Here is a 10,354-nt window from a genome sequence, read left to right as displayed (position 1 = left end):
GTATTTACTGAAATTGCTATTGGAACTGACAGAAGAGATTTTTGATTTAGATTCAAAAATAGAGAGAAAAGCACAGATGATGAAAGAAAACTGGAAATCTAGGAGAGACGCCCTTATCTTTTGACTCATGGGTTTACATCAGTTTTGCAGAACAACAGTATTTATACTGCATGATGATTTACACAGTTGCATGGCTTCTACTTTTATAAGTGAAAGAAATGAAAAGGTGTTGGGCACAGAGGACATTTATTTGAAATCATTTTGTATGCAAGTGATGGAATCAGGAAACAAGCAGCAACAATCGTGCCTTGCACAGTGCTGAACACGTCGTATGTACTTTGTAAATGCTTAGTGGTCCAATAAGTGAGTTCTGTAAGCCCAGGACAGTTACTGACCATCACCTGTACCAACAGTGTTCCTAATGATCATACAGGATATTTGGATATGCAGACATTCCCTAAGGTCTAAGTGTCAGCTCCTCAATATCCATCACACAAAAATAATCAGCTCTGTACAGTTTTCCTCACTGAAAAGCGTTCAGAAAAACAGAAAGTAAGCTGAATTTGAACTTTTGAGAGGAATGATTGAGGATAAACAAGGAAACAAATAGACACCAGAAGGGCTGTTTCAAAAGGGATGACATAGTCACTAGGTCCATCTATGTTGCTGTGAATGGTATTACAGTAAGTCCCCCACATACGAACCTTCAAGTTGCGAACTTCCAAAGATGCAAAGCTGTGTTTGCATGTCCAATCACATAAGTTAGTTCACGTGTTTGGCATACATCGTCACGTGCGTGCATCCTCTACAAGTGGTTGTGCTTTTGTGGACTTTACTGTACTGTACTCTATACAGTATCTTTATTTCAAGCCCAGGATGTCCGGAAGCAAGCATAAAAGCAGCGGTGATGTAGCTGGTACTGCTGAGAAGTGCCAAGTGATAACGATGGAACTCGTTGTGCAACATGAGGAGCTTACTAATGAAGACCTGATGGAACTGGAGGCCCAGAGAAAGGACGAAGAGAGACAAGAGGAAGAAGAAGTAACTGAAGAACCGAAGAGATTCACGACGCAGGAAATGGCAAGGGGATTTTCTTTATTTGAGGAGGCACTGTTAGTTTTTGAGGCACAGGACCTGAACGTAGAACAGTACACAAAGGTTGTAGCAGCCGTTCAGAATGCAAACCAGTGCTACCGTGCCATCTATGATGAGATAAAAAGAGCCGCTACCCAGACATCACTGGATCATTTTTTCAAGAGGGTAGATAGAATTGAATCCAGCAAGGAACCAGAACCTGTGCCATCAACGTCAGGTGTGAGTGAAACTGCAGCTTGCCCTCCATCTCCTATTGCTGATGATCCTTCAGCTCTACCATCTCCCACCTCCTCTCCCTCCTCCAGTCAGTAACTCTTCTTGCCTGTTCACTCAATGTCAGCCCCAATATGCCAGCTGTTGTACTGTACTACTGTACTTTTCAAGGTACTGTACCGTAAGATTAAAAATGTTTGCTTTATTTTTTGTATTTGTTTTTTATGTATTATTTGTGTGAAAAGTATTACAAGCCTATTACAGTACAGTACTATATAGCCGATTGTGTTAGCTGTGTACCTAGGCTAATTTTGTTGGGCTAATGAACAAATTGAACTTATGAATGTGCTCTCGGAACGGAACTCATTTGTATGTAGGGGACTTACTGTATTTCATTCTGTTTTATGGCTGAGTATTATTACATTGTGTGTGAGTGTGTGTGTGTGTGTGTGTGTGTGTGTATGTGTGTATACCACATCTTCTTTATCCATTTTTCTGTTGATGGACATTTAGGTTGCTTCTATATCTTGGCTATTGTAAATAGTGCTGCTGTGAACATTGGGGTTCATGCATCTTCTTGGATTAGAGTTTTCTCTGGATATATGATCAGGAGAGGGATTGCTGGGACATATGGCAACTCTATTTTTAGTTCTTTAAAATACCTTTTTCAATAATGGTTGCACTAATTTATATACCTAACAGTGTAGGAGGGTTCCCTTTTCTCCACACCCTCTCCAGCATTTATTTGTAGATTTTTAATGATGGCCATTCTGTCTGATGTGAGGTGGTATCTCATTGTAGTTTTGATTTGCATTTCTCTGATAATTAGCGATGTTGAACATCTTTTCGTGTGTATATAGGCCATCTGTATGTTCTCTTTGGAGAAATGTCTATTTAGGTCTTCTGCCCATTTTTTGATTGGGTTGTTTGTTTTCTTGTTATTGAGTGAAGTGAATCAGACAAAGACAAATATCATATGGTGTCATTATATATGGAATTGAAAATATGATACAAATGAACTTATTTGCAAAACAGATGCAGACTTACAGACATAGAAAACAAACTTATGGTTACCAAAGGGGAAAGGCGGGGGAAGGGATAAATTAGGAGTTTGAGATTAGCAGATACAAACTACTATATATAGAATAGATAAACAGGGTTCTACTGTATAGCACAGGGAACTATATTCAGTATCTTGTAATAACCTATAATGGAAGAGAATATGAAAAAGAATATATATATATAATATGTATAAGCAGGATCATTTTGCTGTATACCAGAAAGTAACATAATATTGTAAATCAACTACAATATAAAAAACAAAATTAAAAGTATTTAAAAAGGGATGGCATAGGAAAAATCAAGGAAAGGAAGGATGATGTACCTTGGGGGGCATAATAAGTATGAGATGCTATCCTGATACACAAGGAGAACAATGTAGTAGGTGGTTGCTGATTGTTAGAACTAGCAATAATTATTGGAGGTTAGGTCCTTTCCATGGAAATGCCCTTACATGCCTTGTTGAAAGGTGGATCCTAGGAACTTATTAATAGAGTTGAACACAAGGTAATCCTGGAAAGTTGATTGAACCAGAGGATTTACTGACTCAAGATAAGTTGCTCAGATTATCTTGATAATGTGGACTAAGAATTAGAAAGTAGAACCGTAGTATAGGGTACTAGACCTATAGATTAATATGGAGTTGGGAAGAAAGTTGGTATCCTGAAAACCCCAACTATAGGATTACTTTTGTTTGGTGGGAGCAGGACTCATGTACCATACAGACCTGCCAATCAGAAGGATGGGAAGATTGCTTGAGAACTTGACACTTTTCCTCTTCCCATTTCCAGTTCTCATGGCTCACATGCATACCCTGGACTTCCTGCCCTTGGGTCTTTGAGATATCCCAATCTTTTCTTGACATAGATTGATTAACTAAGACAGCTTAAGGTATAGCTTCAGAGACACTGTCAGTAACGTTAGGAATGCTCCTCAGAGGCAGTATCAGTAGGCATTAGAGCATTAGATTGGGCAACAGAAAAAAATAAGTTTCCTAATCTTGGCTAATAAGAACACGCTGAGAAAATCAAAAGATTCTGTCAAGGAAAATGAAAACCAAGAGTAGACCCAATACTGTCTACAACTAAAGTAGTTGAATGTACCCAGAAATTTCCTTTAAAACTTCCATAAGCCTCCATTTAACACCCTCATGCTTTGCTACAATTAGCTTAAGTGTTTATGCTTTTTTTTTTTAAATCAATAATGACATGGGTTAGAACTCTCTTAGATAAATGACCAACCTATCCAGTGAGTGAAACCCTTTAGCATCCCTGCTTAAATATCTCTGCTTGGACACTTCCAATATTTGATTCTAAGAGCTATTTAAACCTCACTTCCAAGTACTGGACAGCTGCCTAATATTGAGGCAAAAATCCATCTCTCTATGTACTTACCCATGGATTCTTGTCCTGCCTCTCTTGGGGCCACAAGCAGTTGAATGATCCATCTTATATTGGTGAGCCTTTCACGTTCCATCTCATGATTTAATGCTATTAACTCTGCTTCCCTGAGAAACTAATGGCAACAAACAGTGTTTCTTTAACTTACTTATGTAAGCTGTGTTCTGACATATCCAATACGTATCATTAGAACTCCACTCATTCCAAACTTGGAATGATTTGGCAGACTGTGAAATCTTAATGGAATTGTAACCCCTTCTGACTATATTAGCATGCCTATTAGTTTCTCCTGTAATAAACATATCGTGTTTTATTTTAGGCAGTTCTGGGACTTTGCATTGCCATTATTCACAATTCACTTCATGTATATATATAAGTAATATTGTCTGGGGTTCTTCCTGTATATTCCCCTAGCTCCCTAGTGTTTTCCCTTCCATTAAAAGGACCATTTATCCCATCAGAAAAGAATGGAGACAAGTATATAGGAGTTCTCTTTATATACACAAAAACTAAATGCCTTTTAACTCCTCTCTCATGTATAGTAGCTGGAGATGGAGAGCTGGTATGGGATTGGCTAAAAGGATTTTTTGATGCATAGTTTCCCTCCTTGGAGGATAATATCCCTCCTTGGAGGATAATATATATTTTTTCTTGACAATAGGAAATCAGAGAAAGATTGCTGCATTACAATTTGTTTTGCCTATCCTAATAGAACCAGGATAAAATTTGTATCCAAATTGAAAAATACTATGTAAGACAAATGAATATAGGCTACATCCATTGCCTATGTAAAATGCCAAGATTTGCTTCATATTTTATCCAGAGAAAGACAACTATTTGTCCAGTGTGTTTGCAATAAAGTATAATAACATGGAGTAATAAATGTTACGTTTGAAAGCTCCTATAACTTTCAGTAATTAAACATCATAATAGGAATGTTCTAACCACAGCTTACCTGTCAGTTATTCTGCATATGGATTTCCACTTACTTCCACTAAAACTGTTAGTGAACAAGGGTGTTTTCAAGAGGCAAGCATTAAAGAGCTAGGGCGTTTACTATTAGTGAAGAGAAATAATAGGTTGAGAGGGTGTTTAAGGGTACCTCTGAGCATTCACTTAACTTAAAGCTAGTTAGAGCATTGATAGGTGCAAGACACTGAGGGGAATGTATGTTGCAATCTTAGAATGTCAGCATGTGTATATGCAGTCAAAAGGGAACATGTGGTCATGGTTTGATACAGTGAAATGAGAACATAATCGCCGTATTTCAAAGGAGTTTAGAAGTAAATGCTCAAGTTTTCAAAAGTCTGTTGCCTCCAAAAATGTTTTAAGAAATTGTGAAACTGTCTTCCAAAGTGACTCTGCCATTTTGCACTCCCACTAGCAATGAACGAGAGTTCTTATTGTTCTACATCCTTGCAAGTATTTTGGATCTTAGCCTTTCTGATAGGTGTGCAGCGATATCTCATTGTTACTTCAGTCTGTACTAACTTAATGACATATGAGGTTGAGCATCTTTTCATATGATTATTTGCTATCTGCACGTCTTCTTTAATGAGAAGTCTGTTCACATCTTTTGCCCAGTTTTTTTTTTTTTTTTTTTCCGGTACGCAGGCCTCTCACTATTGTGGCCTCTCCTGTTGCGAAGCACAGGCTCCGGACACACAGGCTCAGCGGCCATGGCTCACCGGCCCAGCCGCTCCGCGGCATGTGGGATCTTCCCGGATCGGGGCACAAACCCGTGTCCCCTGCATCGGCAGGCGGACTCTCAACCACTGTGCCACCAGGGAAGCCTTTTTGCCCAGTTTTTAACTGGCTTGTCTATTTTCTTTTCTTTTTTTTATAATTGACATATAGCATTATATTAGTTTCAGGTATACAATGTAATGGTTTGATATTTGTATCTACTGCATAATGATCACTGTAATAAATCTAGTTAACATCTGTCATCATATATAATTGCAGGGTTTTTTTCTTGTGATGAGAACTTTAAAGAGCCACTCTCTTAGCAACTTTCAAATATGCAATGCAGTATTATAATAGTAATAATCGGTTTGTCAGTGTTCTTATTGTTGAGTTTAAAGAGTTCTCTTTTTATGTTGAATTCCAGTCTTTTATAAGATAGGTGTTTTGCAGATATTTTCTCCTAGACTGTGGCTTGTCTGTCCATTCTCTTAACCTAATATTTGGTAATCATTTCAAAATGCAGATTCTAACCCTGAAGCTTAAATTAATGCCCTAGAGTAAAGCAGAAGCGCGGAGTCCAGTCCAGCAGAACCCCTCCCCACCTTCTCCGTAGGGATGCCGTTAGGAGTTCAGTTTGGTAGCCATTAAGTGCTCTCTGGAGGTGTGAGGCTTGTGATGAGGAAGAACTTTTCAACTATCAGAAGAGCTCAAGGAAGAAACCGTCGTTTAGGGTAGTAGATAGGGTAGCCAGATTTAGCAAATAAAATACAGGCCACCCAATTACACTGGGATTTCAGATACACAACAAATATTTTCTTTTTGCATAAATATGTCCCATGCAATATTTGGAATATATTTATACTGAAACATTTTTCATTATTTATTTTAAATTCCAATTTAACCGGGCAGCCTGTTTTATCTGGCAACCCTAGTACTAGATAAATAACTCTTAGTCCTGGAAGTGTCCAAAGTTGGGAGTCCATTTGGTAGGAATCTTGTTGAGGAGTCCCAAGTTGAAAAAGAGTGCTTTCAAGTGTCTTCCAAATGAGAAGTTCTATGATTCAAGATTGCTATGTGAAGGAGAGGGCAGGATTTTGTGGTGTAGGAAAAGTTATTTAAGAGTCTTTTCCCTCTATTCGCACATCCTCGATTTCTCTTGGAGGATCTCAGTGACCTAATAAATGGATTCAAGAAAGCAATCAAAAAAAAAAAAAACAAACAAACAACAACAAAAAAAGCAATCATAGTTAATGTGTCCCTACCAATGAGCATCTTTATTTAATCCAGAAGATAGCAGTGTCTTAATTAACGGGATTTTTAAACAGTTTCTGATATTTGATATTATCAAGAAAAACGCCTCTGAGGTAGGCCTGGCAATTTAGAGAAGAGGAAACTTTCTCACATCTGAAGTGTGGAACATTTATAAAATGTCTCCAGTGTCAGTTCTCAGTTTTTGTACCAATGCCTAATTTTGCTTTGCAAGAACCTCCTATCGGGCTTCCCTGGTGGCTCAGTGGTTGAGGGTCCGCCTGCCGATGCAGGTTCGTGCCCCAGTCCGGGAAGATCCCACATGCCGTGGAGCGGCTGGGCCCGTGAGCCATGGCCGCTGAGCCTGCGCATCCGGAGCCTGTTCTCCGCGACGGGAGAGGCCACAACAGTGAGAGGCCCGCGTACCGCAAAAAAAAAAAAAAAAAAAAAAAAAACCTCCTATCTCTGCTTGTGGTCCATGAGGTTCGTATGAGCATGACACTCACGTCTGTCAGTCACAATCACAGTGTTTAGTTCTACTGCTTCAATGATTGGCTCATAGATCTGGAGTCAATAGTAAGAGTCCAGAAAACTTGTAAGCACTGGTACATTTTTGTTGGATTTAGACCTGAGCAAATGTTATTAGGTGCTTCTGGAATCCAAATGCTACCACTTAGAATCCGAGCATAATGCCAATTGGAGACAAATGCAAGAGATGGAAGAATCACATAGGGTTATCATCATATGATACCTTGGGTCAACACCTGTACATGGGCTTTGTGTCACTTGCAACCAAAAGGGTCTTGATAGAAGCGTAAATGGGTATATTCTACCAGTATATAATTCCTCTCTGATAGAGGATATTTACAGAGCTGAAGAGTGTTTCCTGTAACACCAGTGAGACGTGATTATAAATCAAAATCTGTAACCTGATAATGTATGGTCTTTCCCCATCCCAAACCTGTCTGGTGAGATTTACATAGAGAAGAGAAAACCACTTCAAAGAAGAGGAGGAATTCTCAACAGCAGTGAATAAAGCATGCAGTTTGGATAAATAACATAAGCCCATTATTGCAAGTCATATTGGGTAATTGTGCATGTGGCCTGGTTGACCCGGACTTCATAATTCCGTTTGGTGTACAGCTTTGTTCAGAGGCAAAAGATCAATCATATTGCAGCATGTGACTCTTTGATAATTTATATCAGTGCAAAAAAAAAAAAAGGAAATGAGTAAGCAAGGGAACATAGTTACTCATGTCTTAAAAATGGTTTTCATCCCTTTGGTTTGACTACTCACCTCCACAAGCTGCTTGCCTATATAGGGCAGGAAGAAAATGGGACTAGAGAAATATGCCAACCTTGATAGGTTTCTAACAGCCGAGTGTAAACATGTGTTTGGTGAACAAAAATGTAGCTCAGAGCTTTGTCAGAAATAGAGTTGTTCTATTGATTATGAATTAACTTCATTTCTTAATGAAAGAGGCAGCTCTTTTCTTCTTCTCTCCATTACTGATAATTTAGGTTAAAATACAACACGGTCTGTCCTCCAACTGAAACTGCTGTAATTAAATTATTCAGTCTTAAGGATTTTGATTAATCTGAATCTATTATGTAAAAGTTCATTGGAAAGCTGGATGTACTTCAAATAACAAAGTTATAATTGGATACTGTTTTATTTTGTTTGAGGAATTTATTTTCCAATATGCTTTATAAATCTGAGAATTCAAAGGTCTATCCTGTCTCTCTTATTATGGAAACTGGGAAATGTAGAGAGAAGGAGAGAGATTTGTCATGAAAACGGTATATTCTACCTCACCTCCTCATCAAATAATTCTTGAAGTAAACAAACATAGTTTAGTAGATAGGACAGAGATATATTGTGAGATTTTTCTGTCTTATAAAAAAATGTATATACTTGTTGATATTGTAATGTACCTAACGACCTTTATAGAAAAATTATTTTAGAAAACGATTAAATGAGAACAGTCTGATTGATACTGTCTTTAGAAATAAGTTCTCTTCCCCCAACACACACAGATATTAACAAATGGGTTGATCAAAATGTTATTTTCCTCAGAATGTACTGTACTTAGGAGTGAGACAAGATCACAGTGTGTGCCTTATTATACACTCAAGACAAACCTCATTTAGTTTGTCGTATTATCCCTTTGGGTTTAGCCAAAGGACATTAATTTCAGCTCCAGTGAATTCTCAGTCTGCATGAGTTAAGTTTGCTGCCATCTGAAGTTTAGAATATCAACTGATCATTTTATACCTACAACTTAGTTACCAGTATATATTGCTAATTTTATATACATTTATTTGTAATGCCCCCTCCCCTCCTGACACCAAAGAAACCAGGTTATAACCAGTAGGGTAATGCATATCTGAGGCAGAATTTTAAACAGAAAAAATTTTAAGTTAAATTTGAATGTTTTGTCTCTAAAGGGATCACCTGTACTCTTAGATCAAATGCCAGACATGCAGCTGCACTGAAAGAGTTAACTGAAGTTCCTACTGTAGGCACTCACTCTGTCCTTACTGTTCTCCTGGCACCTTGGCTAGATGTCTTTTAAGCTGGAGTGACCATATAATTTATAAAACAACCTCGGGCACTTTTGAGAGAAAAAGAGGGTTCTATTCATAAATAAATACACTAGAGCAACTGGTATAAACTGAAATAGACGTGGCAAAACAGGATCTGTGTTCACCCTAATTATAATGCTTTTAAGGATAATTGTTAAGGGACTTCCCCTGGAGGTCCAGAGGTTAAGACTTCACCTTCCAATGCAGGGTGGCGCAGTCGTTGAGAGTCCGCCTGCCGATGCAGGGGACATGGGTTCGTGCCCTGGTCCGGGAGGATCCCACATGCCGCGGTATGGCTGGGCCCGTGAGCCATGGCCGCTGAGCCTGCCTGGTTGGGGAGCTAAGATCCCACATGACTCACAGCCAAAAAACCAAAACATAAAAACAGAAGCAGTATTGTAACATATTCAATAAAAACTTTAAAAATGGTCCACATAAAAAAAAAAAGCTAAAGATAATTGTTAAAGTCAACAGTCGTTCCATATAAAACATGCCAGATATTAGAGATACAATGTACAAGAAGAGTCATAGCACCTACCCTCGAGGAGATTGTAATCAGATGGGGAAGTTAAGCTCCCAAGGGTAGAAGGAAAGGCTAATAAAGAGTAAAACGAATGATTTTTCCTGTTCAATTTTGTATTTGTGCTTTTGTTGGACTTTATTCAGTGAAGTATTACAACTCCCAGCCTTTTGCTCTAGATGGTATTATAGCCTAGATCCTCTTCACTGGGTGGGGCATCCATCTCCCCCCTATGTCAGCAGCTCGTGGCTCACAGGTGCCCCAGTCTCTGGACCACTGCCTTAGTCCCTTGGGATTGCAACTCACTACCCCTAAGGATGCAGAAGGCTGGTTGGTCCCTGTGGCTCAAGCCCTCTTCCTGTGGATCAGGCACAAGATAGATTTGATGTTCTTTTGGCCCTTATGGCCACTGAGTGTTTACAGTGTGTCTAGAAACGGAACTTTTAATCTTATTGAATTTTAATCAATTTACATTTAAACAGCCATATGTGGCTGGTGGCTACTCTATTGAAAACACACTTCGTGGTAAAATGTGTGGAGCCAGGCT

This window comes from Aethalodelphis obliquidens, unplaced genomic scaffold (genome assembly GCF_003676395.1).
Source record: "Aethalodelphis obliquidens isolate GAN/ISIS:26980383/991018 unplaced genomic scaffold, ASM367639v1 scaffold45, whole genome shotgun sequence".
Lineage (NCBI taxonomy): Eukaryota > Metazoa > Chordata > Mammalia > Artiodactyla > Delphinidae > Aethalodelphis > Aethalodelphis obliquidens.
The sequence above is the reverse complement of the archived record's forward strand: the minus strand, read 5'-3'. Positions refer to the sequence as shown.